General features: G+C 47.0%; 1 protein-coding gene across 1 annotated transcript in view; it reads left to right on the forward strand.

Moving 5' to 3' along the window:
- Positions 1–2368: 2368 nt before the first annotated feature.
- The window catches only part of NMNAT3 (nicotinamide nucleotide adenylyltransferase 3), a 103003-nt gene continuing 85478 nt past the window's right edge, over positions 2369–19893 (forward strand). Inside the window, exon 1 of the mRNA XM_074370560.1 lies at positions 2369–2657. The gene's annotated coding sequence lies outside the window, so the exon portion shown is untranslated. The remainder of the gene's footprint in view (positions 2658–19893) is intronic.

Genomic DNA, 19893 nt, shown 5'->3' on the forward strand with positions numbered 1-19893 from the left:
CTTTGTTTTCACTTTAAAGTCTCTTCTGCAGCAGACATACATCTGTTTTACAAGATTTCAGAATACAGGGCAGAGGACTCTGTAAATTCATAGGTCATACCTTTAAGGAAAAATTACTTTGTTAGCACAGCAAAGTGGCCTCAGTTTGGCCTTCTGTTCTAGCAAAAGCTCATTGCTTAGCTGCATTTAATAATCCATGAGACATTTCTATTAACTTTGGTGGGTGAATTGTGTGCCTGCAGAATGGGTTAAAAAAAAAAGTGGGAAGCAGGAATAAAAAATATGAAGAAAATGAAAATAAGTGAGATCTTAAATATTTGATCAAGGCCTCTATTTTCAGGTAAGCAGTTACCATCTTGGGCCCTCAAATGGTAACAGAAGCCACAGAACACCATTCTGAATTATTTAAATGACTAGGGGAAACTTTTTTCTTCTTACTACTTTTAAATGAGTATGTAGTCTTTCAAGCTAAACTTCGCTTAAATATTTAACACAGACATTGGGACAAATGTAAAATAGCAAAAGTTCTCAGTCTACTCATCTGTAATTAAGAATCAGATTATGTAAAGCATCTCAACCAGTTCTTTTTATTTTTTCTCTCTCTGCTCCCACAATTCTTCCCAGTTTCAGAGGAATCCAATCTGGATTACTTGTGTCAGCTGAAAAAGTGCACAATCTAAAAGTTGAGAGTTATGTTTTATTTGGCTGACATTTCTGGGGTCTTAAGCCTGGGATGACAGCTTCTCAGATTGCTCTGAGGGAAACTGCTCCAAAGAGGCAGGGGAGGAGTCAAGATATACAGGAATTTTTGCGACAAAGACCAGGCAGTCAAAATATCAAAAAATTTAATTTTTTAAAAAATTTCTGGGTTTTTTTTTAAAAAATAGAGTTTTTAAAAAGGAGGAAAAATTATCCCCGTACATATAGATATGAAGCCGCTTACTGCTTCCCAAAATACTGTTACCTCCAATTTCAGAGAAGGATCCTGAGGCTTGGAGAAGTGACTTTGCCCAAGGTCACCATGTGGAGCCGCACTTCACACCTGAAGGGAGTTACTCCTGATTCTCAGGAGCTGAACTTGGGAGGAAGGGCAGTGAGCAGGAGAGACGGGAGGCAGAGCAGAGGAAGGGGAAGGGCTGAACTCTCTGAGGAGAGAAGGGATGTCAGGGAGGGTCCAGACACTGCTTCTTCCATCTGAGTAAGAAGCGGGGACCAGCCCCTACATCTGTGCGCATATTGGGTGCTAGCTATGTACACCCTGGGCTAATACAAGAGGGGCAAGTACAGACCCTCCTAAAAATGGGGACACTATGCCTGTCCAGCCAGCCTCATGGGAGCACTGTGAAGATCTGGTGACCAGGCAGGGGCTGTGAATCTCAGAGTCAGCTTTACAAAACACTCCATGCTAAGAACCTATCACCAATACCTGGAAAAGCTGGGAATTAGGTGTGCAGCAATCATAAAACCCTGACATCAACCTTGATGTCTCTTTTTTGCACACTTTGGTTCACTCCATTAGGAAATCCTATTGGCAGAAACTGATGCATCCTCACTTTCACAGCGCCCCCCACCCAGGGGGAGGGGGGAGAGTTATGAAGGTTCTGGGTGGGCAGAGGAAGCCAGGCCACTCTGGGGAAGCAAATTCAGGAAATAAATTACCTGCGAAGATCTCAGAGGATACGGACCTGAATCTCCAAAGGCCCCAGGATTTTGTTGTGATTGCTTTTTTGATTCTAAATAAATTTTCACTCTCGAGCCTTGAATCTGTAGGGCTTTCTAAAACAGTCTTCCTCTCCCCCTCCCTCCACAGTTGTATAAGCTTCAGGCCCCAGAAAACCTTCATCTGCTCCTGGTTTGAGGTCTCAGAGCTCACCAGGGTAGAACTTGAGAACAGAGGTGTAAATTTGTCAGGAGAAGGGAGGCAGGGGCACAGTAAGAGAGTAAATCCTCATCTAACATGGCAGAAAGTCAATAGATAAATCAAGAAACCGCCATGTAAGCTTATTTTTTAGCGACAAGGGGGTAACCACTAAAAGAACTCAGCGGAGGAACGGATATAAAGGGCTGTATGTGAGGCACAAGGGAGAGGGCCCTGTTTTCATTATAGGAACATCTCGATAATTTTATTTTGTAAAAAGCGCTCATGCATTATTTTGATATATTTTTTAATTCGAGCTTTTAAAAAAGGAAGTACAGTTAAATAAAAATAAGAAATAAAATGGAATAAAAAATGAAGAAATTAAATGCAAACTGGCACATGGCACAGAAATGCCCGGAGTGAAAGGGGGGCGGGTAATAGGCGGGGCTTGGAGCAAAGGGGCGGAGCACAGACCAGGTTTCCTGAGGGCCCGCCCCCAGTGAGGGATCCCGGCGCAGGCTGTTTCCCTCTGACTCCGCCCACCGCGGGGAGCCCCGTTAGCGCGGGGTCAAGTTCGTCTTTGCCCCGCTCCCCAGCGTTGGGGCGGGGCGGACAGGTCTCGGGCTGCCCCACCGAAAAGGGCGGTGCGTGCGGAGGCCTGGCGCGGTCCCCGCTGGGCCTTGGGTGCTGGGCCGGGCACGGGCGGAGAGAGAGCCCGGGTTCGGCGCGGCCGAGTCCCCAGTCCTCTGCAGTCCCCCGAGGCTCACCGAGCGCCTCTGTGGAGTCCCGCGACGCGCAGGTAAGTGCCGCCAGGGCCGGGCCTAGTCAGCCCGCCTTTCCCCTCACGGGCGCCCGCCGAGACCTGGCCGGCGCCAGGGCGACAGGTGGCGTCCGGGCGCGGAGCTCGGTAGCCTGTCCTGGGTCGGGTGGACCCCAGAACGGCCCCCTCTACCGCCGCCGGTACTCGCCACAGCGTTATCAACCTAACCCCAGCGCCCCTGTGGCTCAGGCCCGAGCCTCGCCGAGTGAGTTCGGACCCCACCTTCAGCGCCCTTGCGGTGCACTCAACAGATACAGATAAGTATCCAACAAGTCCTGCGTGCGGCTGAGTGCCCGCCACTGGGCTCAGTGTGGGGATACAGTGGCGGGCCAACGGAAGGTGCCCGTCGCCGTGGAGCTCGGAGCCTGGTGGGAGAGACCCACAGCAAATAGGTAGTCTCCACACGTAAGTGTAGAAGTTCAAACTCTGAAAGGGCTGTGAAGGTGTGGGGTGCAGGGTCCCGGGAGAGCGTTCAGCCTGTGGTGCCCGACTGTAAAGGATGCTGGAGCTCACACTTCAGTTTGAATGGCAGGGTTCCCAGGTGGAGACCCACAGAGCAGACACACTTTGTTGGAGAGAATGTGGCTTATCTGAGGAAAGGAAGGTCAGTGGGGCCGGCCCACAGAGGGCTGGGAGGAAAGCAAGTACCTTAACTTCCTCTGTAAAACAGGACTGTTCTTTCCCAGTGGTGTTTGAGAGGTTGAATGTAAATGACTTTAGTGGTGTTCCAAGCATGTAATAAGTGAAGTAAAAGTGGAGATGTTCCTGGACGGAGCAGCTTGTTGATCTGGGCTGAACACAGTGTGTGGCCTCTGGGCAAACTCACTTGCCCTCTCCTGGAGTCCTGTTTCCTCGTCTGAGTAGAATCTCTCAACTTGTTCTCTGAAATGATGACTGCTTTAGTCATTCATTCTTGAAATATTTACCTGGTGCCCACTTAACACTGGCCCAGCCCTCCTGGAGCTGGTATGGGGTGCGCCAGGTGAAGTACACTGACAGTTCCAGCCTGGTGGGTGTGGTGCTCCGGGATCCCAGAGGAAACGGTCTGACCCTCTGGACTTGCCAGGGAAAACCCCCCTGCTTCCGGCCAGGACCAGGTATGCATTTCCCAGAAAGCCTCACCTGTTGCTGCCAGCTCCACGAGCCCCCTGAGAACATAAGGCTCACACTCTTCAGCTGAGCATCAGTTACTTCCTTACTTTCATTGGTGGCATCACCCTGTAAATCTGGCCAGAAAACTCCCAAGAGGCAGCAACCCTGCTCGTCCCTCGCTGAGGACCCCCAGGGATTTAGAAGAGATTTGCAGGCTTCAGAAAACACCTGGCTGGCATCTGCTTGGTGTATTTTATTGGCTTTAATGATGCCAATTCCTTCTTTGGCTCGGTTTATACTGTTGGTGTAGCTTGGAAATTTGAAACATGAAATTGGATGGAAACATGGATTCTCCATGAAAAGAGGCAGGGAGACCCAGAGAGTGGGAGAACATAGTTGAAAGGAGTTTGGCAATGTTTGTGGGGAGGGGTAAAAAAAAACAGGACAGGTGTTAACAGAAAGTGCTGGAGGGAGAGAAGGAGAGGGCAGGCTTTGTGCAGCCACTCCGTTTCAGCTGGCAGACCATGCACCTGCAGAGAGCAGCAGGGAGCCCTAGGCTGGGCTGTCACAGATCTGGGTTCAGATCCTTATTTGTTACTTCCCAGCTCTGTACCTGAGCCTAGGCAGGTCACTTCTTACCTGACTGTGCAGGCTGTAGACAGTACTTGGCCTCTAGTTGGCCCTAAAGAAATATTACCTCCCTCCCTCTTCCTCTAAATGAATTAAAATAGGAGTAATAATAGTGCCTACCTCAGAGCATTATTATGGGGACTTAATGAGTTAATGTACCTAAAATACACAGAGCAGTGCCTGCCTTGTAGAAGTCACTGCTGCTGCTGCTGCTGCTGCTGCTACTGCTGCTATTGTTCCTTATTCTGGGCAAAAATTGGTGAAATGAGGCAGGCAGAGGGTGGGAGGTGGGGTGAGGGGGTGGTTCTGAGGGCCTGTGCAGGGTGATTAGTGGGAGAGTTGGGTTATCTGTTGTAGCGGTTTCACCAGAAATCATCAGCCCTGGCGGGAGAGAGGGGTGTGCTGCATGATAAAGGGCCTCTCGGGAAGCCAAGCTGTCAAAAGGCCTGAAAATTCAGGCTAAAGAAAACACGGCAAAAGCATGGGGGGAGGGGAACTAGGGTGGCAAATGATCTACAATTGTCTTGTTCAGGTTGTCTTTAACCCACAGATGGGTGTGGGCTCCCTGTGAGGGGCTGCTCCTGCCCCCATGCTGACCCCTGCCCTCCTTTGGGTATGGTAATTGCCTGAGACTGGTCCAGGAGCTGTGGAATCCAATTCTGTAAACCCTGTACCCAGCAGAATACTGGGTCCATAGTGGATGAATGAACCTCAGGGCAAACATCCCTGTGTGTAAGGGTGCTGTTCAAAGACAGGAGTAGGAAGATAGGGAAAGATAACTAATGTTTTTAAGCCCTTGCTAGGGGCCAAGCGTTTTCACGTATGTGTCAGCTTAGTGGTGAACATTGCAGCATTGGAGTCAGATGAAATTGTGTGTGACCTCACAGAAACCCTCTGAAGCTCAGTTTTGCATCTGCAAGATGAGAATCATTGTACCTAACTCATAGGGCTGTATTGAGCATTAAGTAATGATCATATATGTATGTATATGGAATGCTGTCCTCAGTGCACTGCTCGAGTTATGGTAAGTACTTGATCAATGATAGCTGCTGTTATGATTACTTATTTATTAATCCTCCCAATGCTATCCACTGTGATGAGGAAACCGAAGGCCACAGACACAGATGGGTGGTGTTGATTCTGAACTCAGTCCCATCTGGAAGCAGAGGCGCTCTGCAGACACTTACCAGACAGCTTTATGTGCATTTCATTCACTACTTAAGGCACTTGACTCTGAAATCTTGAAAGGAAAAAAAACTGTAAAATTATAATTTATGTGCCTTTCTAGTTCAGGTATTTTATCATCTAGATAAATCTTCCTTGCATCTATGTTAAACCACTTTGGGCTGTTGAAGCTTTTAAATAAAGTGGCTCATCCTGACCAGTGTCTGTCTTTGCTCGTTTATCATAGTTCCCTGGTAAAGACAGACATCCCATTTTGCAGGGCAGGCCTCAGGACGGCGGCTCCTGCCCCACTGTTTAGCCGTGCAGTTCTGCACGGTGTGTTTAACAAACCACAGTGGACTCATGATTCCCTCATCACGTGCACATAGACCCACAGCGCCAATCCAGGAACTAGGAATAGAAAGGCATTCTGTCCCTAGTGTGAATCTGGGGAAATCTCAGTTTCTCAGTACTGGGTTTTTGGGTGAAAGTGCCTTGGATGAAGATGGGATGTCTTCTAGAAGTCAGAGCCGTCTGCCCTTTCCACCTAGGAGCACCATCCCTGGGTCTGACCTGCCCAGTAAAAGTCTGATCTGTATCCCTGTGCCTCCCTGCTGTCCCTGCCTCTGGCCAGAACTGCTCCTAAAGCCAGAATCCCTGCATCACCTGCCTCTTGCAGGGAAGCCTATCTGAATCGACCCTGCATTCCCATAGTCCCAGTGGGCACCTCTGCCAGGCATCCCTTCTCCAGCTGCCCTGGAATTACCTTCTTTACGAGACTGTAAGCCCTTCCACAGCTATTAGACCAAGCATCCCTAGTACCCAGCACTGTACTTGGCTCATTATCCTCCCTCCTTCTCCCCCTTTCTTCCTTCTATATGTTCTTCAGGCAGTGTCCTGGGGATTAAAATGCTGAGACAAATGACACAGTGTTGACCCTCATTAACCCCAAAGACATCACAAGACAGATTATTAATAAAGATGGAATTAAGCACATGAACACTCACACAGCATCAAATTAGAAACTGGATTAACTGCCATGAAGGCGAAGCCCAGCATGTCACAAGAATGTGTAGAGGTGGGACAGATACAGAAATGTAGTCAGTATCAGTCTAGATAGAGTGGGCCCCTAAACGTTGGTTAGAGGCTTAGACTCAATTATAAATATACCTTTCAAGACCATTGGATGTTATTTTTCTATAAATGCTGGCAAACAATGTTTCATGTGGCCAAGGTAATCTTAAAAGAATGTGTGCTTTGAAAAGTCATCATGCTTTGGCTTCAGAAAGGGAGAATAATGCTCACGCTCCAATTTCCTGACCCTTTAGAGTTACAGAGCCCCTCCTCGGCTGGTGTCCCATTGGATGCTCTAGTTCTCAGCATCCTACTTCTCATGCTGGGTGCTGGCCGTAAATGGGCGTCCAGCTCACCTGAAAGTAGATCTGGTGCCATGGACATCGAAGCCCCCTCCCTTCTGAGTGACAGGTCCACTGAGAACCTGTTTTTTTTTTTCTCCTTTGACACCCCTGGGTACACCAGACTGCAGTTCCAGCACGGATCTCATCACATTGCATCCAGTGACCATTCAGGGGGAAAGAAGGGCAGAGCTCACTTCTGCCATCCAGGCTGGGGGGACAACTGGTCTGCACACAGCTGAGGCAGGGCGAGATGGCAGCGACCTACCCCAGCAGAGCCATGCCGTCCCTGTGAGGTCCCTCGTGAGGAACCAGCATCCTCCAGGGGGACACCACACCTGCTTGCAAGCCCATTCACTTCCTCTGAAAACAAGGAGAAAGTAATACTAAAGTCCAGTTTTAAATAAGACATGATCCAAACAGCCCCAGGAAGCATTCTGTCTCCATGACTGAATGTTATTGGAGAGTTATTTTATTCATCTGGCCAGTGCTAATGACAGAATACCTCTTCTGTCCCCACCTGCCTCAGAGGTAGACCTTATTACGAAAGGTGAGCTTCCACCTTCCCCAGAGCAAAGGAAGGAAACTCGCATCGCGGAGCAGACATTGAGAAGGCCTCGTGCCGGTCTAGGTGGGGTGGGGCTGATTGCTGTATTCTCAGGGTACGGCTCTAATAAGGTTGTAATCGTGTGGCTCTGAGCCATGGAGAAAAGAAGTAGCTCTGAAAATCTCCCTCGCATAAGGCTGACACGCAGCGATGGTATTTATGCCTCTTGGAAGTGCATGTTAAGTGGTAGGTATTTATGAAAAGGGTTCTGAGGAGTAAATGTGCCCATCCGTCAGCCTGGAACTCTTTAGAGCTCCTAAGATGGTTTTAAATTAGAGCCAATCTTCCTACCTGCCTTCCGCCTTCTGTCAGCACCCCCCTCCCTTTGCTTCCTGTTATAGAAATGAACTGTCAGGGCAGGACATAGCCCAGGTAGGAGTGTGGGAACCAACTTGCAGGCTTAATGTATTAAAGGCAGATGTGTGAGGGGTTAGTGTCTGGATTCCTGTCCTTCCCACCTAGTCACAGTGTCCGGAAGAGAGGCATGGGGAGCAAGCCTGACCAACAGGTTCAGCCTAACTGCCCCCTGCCACAGCCATCAGCGGCTCCGCTGTCAGCCAGTCTGCTCACTGAAAAAGGTTTGCAATTGGAGGCATTTGAGGGCGCGGGGAAAAATGATGAAAACAAGTGAAGCAAACTAAGCCGAATTTGGGCTCAGTAAGTGGCATATGGGAGAGGATGAATGTCAGTGTCAGTAAGGGAATCCCACCAGGCCAGGTAAACAGTAGGCTTCAAAAGGTTAGAAGTTTCTCTCTGAGCAGGTGATCATTAGGACAGAATGCCTGTTGCATGAATTAGCATGCAGGAGTCTAACTTGAAATTCTTGCTGACTTTAAAATGTTCATTTTAAAGATCAGAAGTAGGTGTTGATTGCATAGACCCTATACTTAGTATTAAAGACTGCTTTGCTTTTTAATTCTCCCATCTGGCCTTCTTCTGTGTAGTAACATACACACACTCACACACACACACACACACACACACACACACACACACACACATATGTACACATACTCCCTCCCTCCCTATTGGTCAATATTATCTCTTGTTTTGTATATATATATATATTTTTTAATTGAAGTATAGTCAGTTTACAATGTTGTGTCGATTTCTGGTGTACAGCATAAATCTTGTCTTAATATATTTTTTGTAAGGAAAAGGATGCCAGTGTCCATTACCTACTTTATATTTTGTGAGTAACCAAAGACAATAGGGGGTTTCCTGTTTCAGGTGTCACTGAATTGCCACTACCTTTTGGCTGCTTCTGGAATTCTGTCTTAAGAAAATAATTTGAAAAGTGGAAAATGCCACTGTATAAAGATACGTTTTTATTTATAATGGTGAAAACTTAGAAGTGACTAGAATATAGAATAAAGGAGGAGAGTCAAATTACAGAACACCATGTTGGTGGAATATTATGCAGTATTTAAACATATAAAGATTAGTAATGCAAGAAGTTACTACTTGCTCAGTGAACAGAATACCATTTCATGAAAGATGTGTTCAGGAAAGTAGGCTGTAAAGGATGCCCCAAAGGGATAAGAATCGCATTTGAAGAGTAGAACAATGAATAACTTTTTTCATATTTTAAACTTTCTATGTTGTTTTACTATTCCTATAACTTTTTTTAAATCCTAAAATGAGGCAAGTTAAGTAATGATCTTTATGCTGTGTTTGCAGTTTTGAGGTCACTGCATTCGAAACCTTATCCTGATTAAATCTTTTTTGTTTGTTTGATTGCCTTTTTTTTTTTTTTTAAATGGAGGTACTGGAGATTGAACCCAGGACCCTGTGCATGCTAAGCATGTGCTCTACCACTGAGCTATACCCATGCCCCTCTGATTAAATCTTTCTCTAAACAATTTTTAACACCGGGCTTGGCTCCCGACCTCCGTGTCTCTGATCAAGGGTCCACTGGCTGAGTTGCCCACAGATAGGCTCCCTCTGGCCCTGAAGACTCCGATTCTCAGAGTTTTTACGTTAGAGAAAGCTCCTCCCCTCCCTGCCCTGTAGCCTCAGGACCCTCTGCCAGTCTCTTTCGTCCTTGTTCCCTACCTGGTCCTCACTGGTGGGGTGGGGATGGGGAGTTTGGGTTTGCAACCTTTGGGGCCTCATTTGGTTGTTTCAAACTCTGCCCCCATCTCACACACATGCATACGCACGCACACGCACACGCACGCACATGCACATGCACGCACATGCATGCACGCACACGCTCCTTAGATCAGCACTGGCCTCGGGCAGCCCTACATCACTGGGGCTTCTTGTCCTGCTCAGGCCTTGGTACTCCAGCACCTCGGGGACTAGAGTTTACATTCTTAATACCAGCCCCTCCCTGACTCAGCCCTGTCCCCATGCATCCTCTGCTGCTCAGTGCTGGCAGGGGCCTAGTGTGTGGCCAATGGCACATCCTAAAGCAGCAGTTCTTGAACACGATTACCATACATTGGGAAATCACGACACGTGTCCTTATTTGAGTCAAGGATTCCAGTCTGCGTGATTTATTTGGGAGGAGATCCCACATAAAGAAGTAGGGAAATGAGCCAGAGAAGCACATCATCCAGCAGGTCACCAGTGTGGACCACCAGAGTTTAAACCTGCGGGGGGTCTCCAGCAGCCAGCATAGAGCACCCATCCCAGAATTAACCTTTCATGGGGATTGGTGGCAGGGTATATATACACCATTGCTCATTAGGGGGCAATGAATTCTCTGGAATTCTCTGGCAGCCTCCAGTCACCAGGTAAAAAAAAAAAAAAAAAAAACATCAGGGCAAAGGGATGAAGATGTCCACACACAGAAGTCAAGCCGGCTTGGTCTAAAACGATGAGTCCTGAGAACTCAGGGCACAGCATTGACAGCATCTTCCCTAAACACCATAAACGTCATCAGTGCACTAAACTGGGAATAACCAAGTCCCTGATTCTGTGCTGAGTCGGAGACCCGTTTGTATTCAATTGAAAATTACATTAAGTAGTAACCAACCACAAAAGTTAATGTAAAATTATGGGAAGAAAACTTCTTTGAGTTAAGAACATTACCGTATTTTCCCCCGTGAACTGGGCTAGACTACCCGTATTTGTCTGAAGTGGCAGAACACTAGTGTTCTGCAGCCGTGCACTTTGAAACCCAGTGCTCTAAGAGAGCCTGAGTATATAAGATGTATCTTTATCATGGCAATGTTTCCCCCTCTGTTGTAGCTTGATTTTTTTTCTGTTATTTTGCAAGTACATGAAGATGATCCTAAAAGAAAAACTCACTGGGAAAAAACGTCTAACCTCATTTGTTTTTGTTTTTGTTTTGTTTTAAAACATTTTTTATTGATTTATAATCATTTTACAATGTTGTGTCAAATTCCAGTGTCGAGCACAATTTTTCAGTTATACATGAACATATACATATTCATTGTCACATTTTTTCTCTGTGAGCTACCGCAAGATCTTGTATATATTTCCCTTTGCTATACAGTATAATCTTGTTTATCTATTCTACATTTTAAAATCCCAGTCTGTCCCTTCCCACCCCCCGCCCTCTTGGCAACCACAAGTTTGTATTCTATGTCTATGAGTCTGTTTCTGTTTTGTATAACCTCATCTGTATCAACCCATGATTATGTCTTCAATGCCATGTTTTAATATTAATACCGGATTCACCACACTGATACTAATACCAGAGGATGGGGGAGAATGTACTTCCAGCTTTAGGCACTGTGATAAATGTTTTGTGGTCATTGCCTTTATATACAAACACTCCATCTCCAATTAAAGATCTAGTAAGCTCTTTATCAAAATATCTGTTAACAATCGAGGCGTACAATTTGGTTGTGCTGACATTTCAACTTAATTCACTCTGTAGTTGGAGTCGCAGTCCATTTTATTTGCTTGTTTTTTCTATGCATGCAGGAGAAATAATGGCAGAAATTTGGGGGCATAGTGCAGATTCTAGAAACATTTCCCTGTATTTATTGTTATTGTCTATTGGCATACTTGTCACTACAAATGAAGGCCTTACTCCAAGAGGTGATTTAAAATTGTTCCAGTAGCATGCTCAGTAAGATTTAGTGGTGAAATTTCATAAGCTTTGAGTTATGGGCATTTTAGTATTTACATAGAAAGGATTCAAGATCCCAGTATTTTAGAGAAATAAGGCCATTTCCCTTTAAGGTATGGTTCAGTATGCATACCATAAAGACATAGATGGCGAATGCTCGGTGTCAGTGCCAAATTCCTGGGTCCTGTGCTCACAGCAGACATCACTCCCTGATACCCAAGCCTGCATCCTCCTGTACAACGTGCTTCTGGCAGCCACTGCCTTACATCAGTACCGGCTCACTACATGAAGCCGGTAGACTCCCCGATGCTGTTGCACACTTCTTTACCCAGCCTTGCTACTGGTCTGAATGGTCAGCAAAGGAATCTTCCACAATCTCTCTCTCAAAAAAAAAAAAAAAAAGAGAGATGTATTCAAGAGGCAGTTGGTTTTATCAGCTCGTGCCTTTTTAGTCACCTCTTTGTCATGCAGACAGTAGTTATTCAATTTGTCAGTGTTTGTCTCCCCTCCTTTTTCCTTCTATTTTGTGCATTTTTATTTTTTCCTTTCTTCCTGTTGTTCCTCTAATGTTGCTCAGAAGAAAAAACAGGGAGCCTTGAATTATTTGCTCTTTGACCTCATCAAGTTTGGCTGAAGTGACTTGTATTGATGGGAATGCACTGATATTTCCATTTTTTCCCACCCCTTCAGGATGACTATAAGTAGGTCACCAGTGACCTCTGCGTTGCCACGTCTTCTGGGCTCTCTGTATCTTCGCTGCAAAATCTGACACCTCTTGAATTCTTCTTTCTTGCGTTTTCTTCCTCCCTCCCTGATGATGATTGTTTGACTTCTTCCTGCTCCCTTTCTTCTGCTGGCCTTCTCAGCGGGGGCATCCCCAGGGCTCTTACCTTGGGGTCTTGTCCGTCCACTCCATGTGGATGATTTCATCCCCCTCCCCCACCCCCTGGGTTTTAACTACCACCTTTACGTAGATGCCTCCTGCATCCTCATCTCCATCACATCCCCTCTCTGGAGCCCAGACCTTGATATCAGCAGCCTGCTACATGGTGCCTCTTGTGGTCCCCCTAGGCACCCAGAGTCATGTGTTTTGTTTGTTTGGACTATTCCTACTTTCACAGGGCCAACTAAATACCTGGCCCCTGCCCCCACCCTGGGCAGTTTCTGTTCCTTCCTTGGGGTTTTAGGTAAACTGTTCTAAGAATGTCAGAAAGCTTCCATTTTGAAAATTCAGTGTAAGACAAGGGCACAAACCAAGAACTGCTCCTCATCACTTAGGGGCTTGGAAGAAAACAGTTATTTGATTGTTGTCTCTCCCAGTTCTGGGGCTTGACTGGGCTCAGAGAGGCAGGTCCTCCCACCCCAGGGCTCTCATCCAGTGGCAGTTAGTTGGTGGCTGGGGCTGGAGCCGTCTCAGAGGCCCCTCGCTCAGGGCCTGGCGGCTGGACCTCGACTAGGCTGTTGGCTGGAATGCCTTGTCATGGCTTCGGTTCCTCATGGCATGACAGCTAGACTCTAGGAACAGGCATCCCAAGAGGACTGGGTGGAAGCTTCGTCACCTCTCATGACACATCCTCAGAAGTCTCATAGCATCACTTCTGCCGTATTTACTGGCCTGCCTGGCTGCAGAGGGATGCAACATAGACCTGCTTCTCAATGGAATGCACATCAGTGTCACATTGTAACCATGCTGGAAATGCATCTAGCCACAGTCCCCAAACATGTCTAACTATCCCTCTGTGAACTACCCTAAATGCCACAGGAGCTTTACATTTTATTAAAAAAATTTTTTTTGAAGATGTAACATATTTACATGAATGGAAAGTTAAGAAAAAATAAAATGTTATGTACGACTGGGACATTGTTCTGTACACCAGAGATTGACACATTGTAACTGATGGTACCTCAATTAAAAATAAGTAAGTAAGTAAGTAAATAAATAAATAAATAAATAAAATGAAAAATAAAATGTGTACAATGAAAATGGTCTTTCTCATCCCATATCCATACCCCTACCTCCCCACAGACAACCACTATTATGTTTCTTTATATCCTTTTAGAGTTTATAGCTATTTTTACATTTCACCCTTCTTATACAAAACATAGTATTCTATACTCACTGTTCTGCTCTTTGCTTTTTGTTTTTTCTTAACAATATGTCTGAGAGAGATTTCCTTATCAGTACATAGAGCGTTCTCTCCCTCCTCTCCCTTCCCCCTCCCACCTTCTTTCTCTCCTCTCCCTCCTCCCTTCCCCCCATTCTCTTACAGATGCACAGTATTCCACTGAGCAACTTTACCCGGGTTTACTCCACCAGCTCTGTATGGGTGGACACCGGGCTGTTCGTAGTCTTTCGCTGTGACAGATGTCCCTGCAGTGCGTGACATCCACATGCCGTCCTTCACGTGGGACAGTAGACTAGCAAGCCCCCTTGAGAGCTCTCACTCGTTACATGTATCCTCTTCTCACAGGGCCTTACATCTCCTTCCATCATGCACTTACCTGCCTCCTCTCACTGGAGGTGGGCTCCCACAGGTCATGGGCTGTCGCGGTGAAGCTCGTTTCCCCACTGCCTGGCACAGGGATCTCGGTATCCACGCTGTGCAGAGGAGGCCTGTGCTGAGGAGGGAGAAGAGCAGGGGAGGGTGACTGAGAACAGGTTCCTGGATAGCCTGTGTTCCACCTCCTCTAATTTCGTTTGTAGCCTTATCTCTCTGTGGCAGTTACCACTTGAGGTCTAAGGGGGTCCTCCCTCAGTCTGTCACTGAAACTGTCACCCTGTCCTGCCCGGCTTCATGGGTGTACGTCAGGAGGCCAAGGGCCAAAGCCCAGTTTTCATGGAATCTCCTGGTCAGCCCAGGAACGCTCTCTGACACTCAGCCTCATGCCTTGGGCTGCCTTTATGGCCTAAAGGTGATGACTGCCTCCCTTGGGGCAGCAGTGGAACTTCGTGAGCTCCTTACGGCCCAGCAGTGTGCTAGGCGCTCTGTGACAGAGCCTGTGTCACTGACCCTTTCCGTTTTCATGACAGCCCTCTGAGGCAGGCCTCATTTCCCATATTACAGAGGAGCAAACAGAGGCCCCAAAAGCCCAGGCATCTTGCTCTGGGTCAGTTTGTCAGTGGGAGAGCAAGTGTAGTCAGTGACCACAGCTAGGATCGTCTGACTCCAGATCCAGCCTCCTGGACAAGACTGGTCACTGGGTGGGAGAAGGCTGACTGGAGGGGTTTTGGATGCAATGGAACTTTGGGAGCGAAGTGCCTGAAGTCTCCAAAAGGAGGCCCTCACTCGAGGGGATGCCCCTCCGCCCTCCTACACCTCTGAGAATGATGGAGCCCCCATGTGGGACGAGTTCGGCCCATCTGCTTCCTGGGGGCCTTGTGGGGGCATTCACATCTGCTCTCTCTCTTTCCATAGACATATGCTGACATTTAGACTGGTATTAGATGATACTGAGGACTTTTTGTTAATTGTAAATATTGTCAGGTGTGAACATGGTGTTATGAATAAGTAAGAAAGTGTCCTTGCTTTAGAAAGTGTCCTTTATTTTTGAAGTGTTTAGAGGTGAAGTGTCATGGTGTTTATAATATATGTACTTCAGTATACTTCCAGGGGAAAAAAGGTTAAGTAAACATGGAAATGTGTTAATGATCATTTGGAGACTGCTGCATTGCAGTCCATGACACTATTTCTTCTACTTTCCGTATGATGTAATTTTTTATAATAAAGTTTTTTTTTAAGTCATTCACTGAGGTCTTAGATTGTACTCGGTCTTAGGCTGAATTAGACAGCTCTGCACTCAAAAGACCCACAAAGAAAGAGCTTGGGAGGGAGAGGCGGAGGGGCGTGGCAGGGGCGGTCCTCCGAGGGGGCGGGCCCCCAGAGGAAGTCACGCAGTTGTGTGGATTCTGGCTTTCCCAGTTGTAGTTGCTCCTGCCCAGGTATTTGTAGTTAGTCCCCAGTCAGGTAACTACGAGGCAGCTGGAGTCTTTTTTGATGTCTGATTATGGAGAGAGTCCTCGCAGTGTGTGACTGTCTGTCCTCAGGCGGGCTGATTTGTCCTTCGCAGTGGCATTACTCCTCTGTGTTATATGATACAAGAAAACGACCGTGGTGTTTTGTCCAACATCTCCCGATACATACACTTAATAGGAATTCCATTTGTTGCTGCTGACTCCTTAGCACATTTTCTTTGGCAAATCCTGTAATCTCTTTGTTTGTATGTGAAAATTCCATTTTTCAAACTTAGCATTGGAAGAGATAATCAGATTCCCTGATCTTCCATTAGCCTCTTTTTTTTTTTTCCCTTCTAGTAGCCTCCTCTTTCTTTGCATTTTTCCTTATCAAAATAACCAGCTGGTGAAGAGAAGCAACCCTTAGAGTGTTTGTTCTTACCTTATCTTTTCAATATTTTCAGAGTCTTTGCCAAATCTGTAGAACTGGGCTGAGCATCTTTTAATACAGACATCACTGGCAGCCAAGAGGCCAGACTTGGCTAAGTACTGGCTTAGCTCTCTAAATACAATGTTATTCTTCCACTAACCCTCTTTTTCTTCCCTTTAAGACTTTGGACATTGGAATGCGTAATAGGTGACCTCTGAGTGGTAATTTCATAAATTCCAGGTGAAATGAATTGTATCAGATCAATATACCTGTAGACTCATCACATTTTTTGAGCTGCGAGGGACTCTAAGATGAATCCGGTACAGCTCTGTTAGTGGAGGAAACATTCATTTTAACTGCATAGTCAATTCTCAATTAACAAGGGTAATGGAGTGGAAGGAGGTCAGTGATAATCAAAAATCATGGTGAAAATAAAATTACAGTCAACAGTGGATTTTCTAGGGGCTGGTTTGTGTATTAATTGAGGTTAAGACACAGTGGACCCTAGGATGTCATCGCCTTGGTAATTGGTCAGCGGCTGCTCACACCTGGCCTCCATGCTCCCTCTCTGTCCCAGAGAGGAGAAGGACTTTCCAGAGGCTGGATCAGGCAGAGCTGACTGACTTTGGCCAGGTAGGTACCATGATGGCACAGACTTCAGTCTTGGGAGCTAAATGAAGGCTGCTTTTAGAATTTGTGGCCCTCGCCCCTTGAGAAGTGGTTCTCAAACTTGAGCACTGTCAGGCACATCTGGAGGGCTTGTAAAGCTCCAGACTGCTGGGCCCAGCCCCAGTTTCTGACTCAGTAGGTCTGGAGGGGGGCCTAAGGATTTGCACGTCCTACAAACGTCCAGGTGATGTGATACCCGCCAGCCCAGGAACCACGCTTGGAGGCTTTCCAAGCTGTTCTTGTCAGCCCAGCTGCACATTAGAATCACCTGGGGAGCTTTTTCAACCTATGGATGCCTGGATACACCTTGGCCAGTTATGCGAGAGGCTCTGGAGGTGGGGACCCAGGCATCAGTGTTTTTAAAGCTCCCAGGTGATTTGAATGTGTATCCAGGATTGCGTACAAATCTCATGATTTTTTTCCCTATCTTTACCCCCTGTATATTTACTATTTCTTTAAAGGTTTTTTCTTTTTTCTTTTTTTTTTTTTTAGTAAATAAACTTATTTAAAAAGCAACTATGAGGGGAGGGTATAGCTCAGTGGTAGAGCTCATGCTTAGCATGCATGAGGTCATGGGTTCAATCCCCAGTACCTCCATTAAATTAAAATAATAATAATAATAATAAATAAGTAAACCTAATAACCTCTCCCCCCAAAAAAAATTTTTTTAAAGCAACTGTATATCCTCTTCATGTAGGGAATCTAGTTTCACAGGCCAGATACAGAACACACCTGTAAAAACAAACATATTAAAGTTGTGGCATTCCCTCACATTTTATGAGTCTCTAGAGCTGTGCTTTTCCTGGGGCGATAGGATGTTCTGTGTCTTGGTAGGGGATGGAGTAACATGGGTGCATGCATCTGTCAAAATTCATTGACTAGTACCCTCAAGATTTGTGCATTTCATTCTATGTTCCAAAAAAAAGGAAAAAGAACACTAAACCAATACTGAACTCCAGTCAGTGGTATGCGTGCTGAAGCATTCAGGGAGAAGTGTGCTGCTGTCTTCAGCTTACTTTGAAAGGTATCAAAAAAGTAAGCTGGATTGACGAATGGAGGGAGAGCTAGATATATGATAAAACATAAAACAGACATAATAAAATATGAATGTTAGAGCCCAGGTGGGAAATATCCTGGTGTTCATTTTTAAATTCTTTCAACTTTGTGGTATGTTTGAACATCTTTCCTTTTAAAGATTGAGGGGAAAATGGCATCTACATTCAAAACAGCAAACAAGTACTTCCCGCACATGCCTGAGCCCTCTGGCATCTGCCATTCCAATGGCTCCTATGGTCGATCGGAGGGCTGAGCCAGGCGTGGAAGGGCAGGGTCCTTAAGAGAGGCTGCTGCTCTGGGAGAGAGGACTGTGGCTCCCTGTGCTGGTCCCCCTGCAAGAGGAGAAAGCCAAGGGCACTCCCTCCTCTCACGGCGCTGTGTCCTGAGTGTTCCCTGGGAGGGGCTGTGTGGAGGCTGTGTCAGATGTGACCTGAAAATAGCATCTGGACCCTGCCACTGAAAGGCAGGTGTGAGTGGGTGAGGAAGAAAGGGGCTTCCCGGGCTCCTCCAACCAGCAGAACTCCAGAACATGCCACCCCAGTGTCTCCCTGGGCATCCGGAGCCTGGGGATGTGGTGGGGGAGGTGGGGTGCTGAGGCATAAGCTTCCCATCATGGGGACCAGGCAGGTGCAGTGGGCAAGAGTGGCCTTCTCAGGCCTGGTCTTGGGCCGTCTAGGGTGCCCCACAGCACTAACCAGGGACCTGAGGCAGCTCTCTAGCTGCAGGGTCCTCCCAGTACTCCGCACACCCCCACAGTGCACCCCCCAACAGTGCACCCCACGATACACCCCCATACCCACGATACACCTCCACAGCACAACCCCACAAGACATCTGGAAAGAGACTTGGGGGAAAATGTACGATGTAAGTGCTGTGAGTTGAGTTTATTCAGTGTCTTCCTGACACTGACACTTCCCAGGAGACGTCTTCTCAGAGAGCTCTGAGGAACTGTTTCAAAGAGGTAAGGGGTGAGACCAGTGTGTATGTGATTTTTGGCCAAGGGTTCATGTAATCAGGCACACATCTCAGTAGAAGGTTGCTGCCAGACACAAGGAATAGACATCTTGGTTGATGGTTTCAGTGCTTTTCTCCATGTGGGATGATGCAAGATTGGGGTTCATAAAATTTTCTCCTGAAAACTGGCCTGTTCTGCCAGTCTTCCCAGAGCACAGCGTGCCTCATGCCTGATCTCCTCCCTGAGCTCCTTTCAGGGAGTGTTAAGGTCAGTGACTGTAGTGGCTGGTGACCTAATCCTTGTGGAGGCAGATGGTGACACATCCCAACTGCAACCCCAGAGCAGACCCCCACTGCACCCCCCCATGATACATCCCACAGTGCAACTGCACAGCACCCTCCACATCACCCTCTAACAGCACACTCCACAGCAGAGCTCTCAAGAACCCCCCTCCAGTGCACACAGGGCTTCATAGCTCCTCTGTCACCTGCCCTTGACTTCCCCATATCCACCGCACACCTCCCATGAGACACCCCAGAGACCCATCCTCCATCAGACCCCTCCATGACACCATGACACACAACCCAACACAGCCACAGCACACTCCCCACTGCATGAACTTGCGCACACACACACCCTGCCAGACTTTGGAGTCCCCGTTACCTTTGCTATTGAGGGTAGAGTTAACGTGCTCTCACCTTTCCTTACTCACGCAAGGATCTTGAGATTCCCAGAAAGGCGAACCACTTACTCTTGAGGGAAGGATTTATAACTAAAGAATGGTTAATGTGCTGATTACAGCTATTGTTTCCTGCCAAAATGAATGAGCCCGTCTTGAATACCAAAGAGCCCAGGGCTTGGGTGGAGGGGCGGTCTGGTCCCCTGCTGGCTTCTGCACCTCTAAGGAAGTGGGGAGTGAAATGACCCTGTCTCTGTGCTCAGAGAGGAGCCTTGCTCTGCATCTCCAGGGACCTTAACTTTGGATGAGCCCTGAGCTTCAGCAGCCCTGTCAGAAACAAAATGATCACACGTACTTCTCTGCACAATGTTTGCAAAGATTACAGATAACACAAAGGACGGTGTAGTCACATGCACGGTGTCGGTGCTGCCAAAACAAACTACAAAGTGCCTACTGCACAGTACACTGAGTAACTTCGAGCTGTGGGCATTATTCGTATTATTGATTTATGATTATTG

Source organism: Camelus bactrianus, chromosome 1 (assembly GCF_048773025.1).
Source record: "Camelus bactrianus isolate YW-2024 breed Bactrian camel chromosome 1, ASM4877302v1, whole genome shotgun sequence".
In the NCBI taxonomy this organism is placed as follows: Eukaryota; Metazoa; Chordata; class Mammalia; order Artiodactyla; family Camelidae; genus Camelus; species Camelus bactrianus.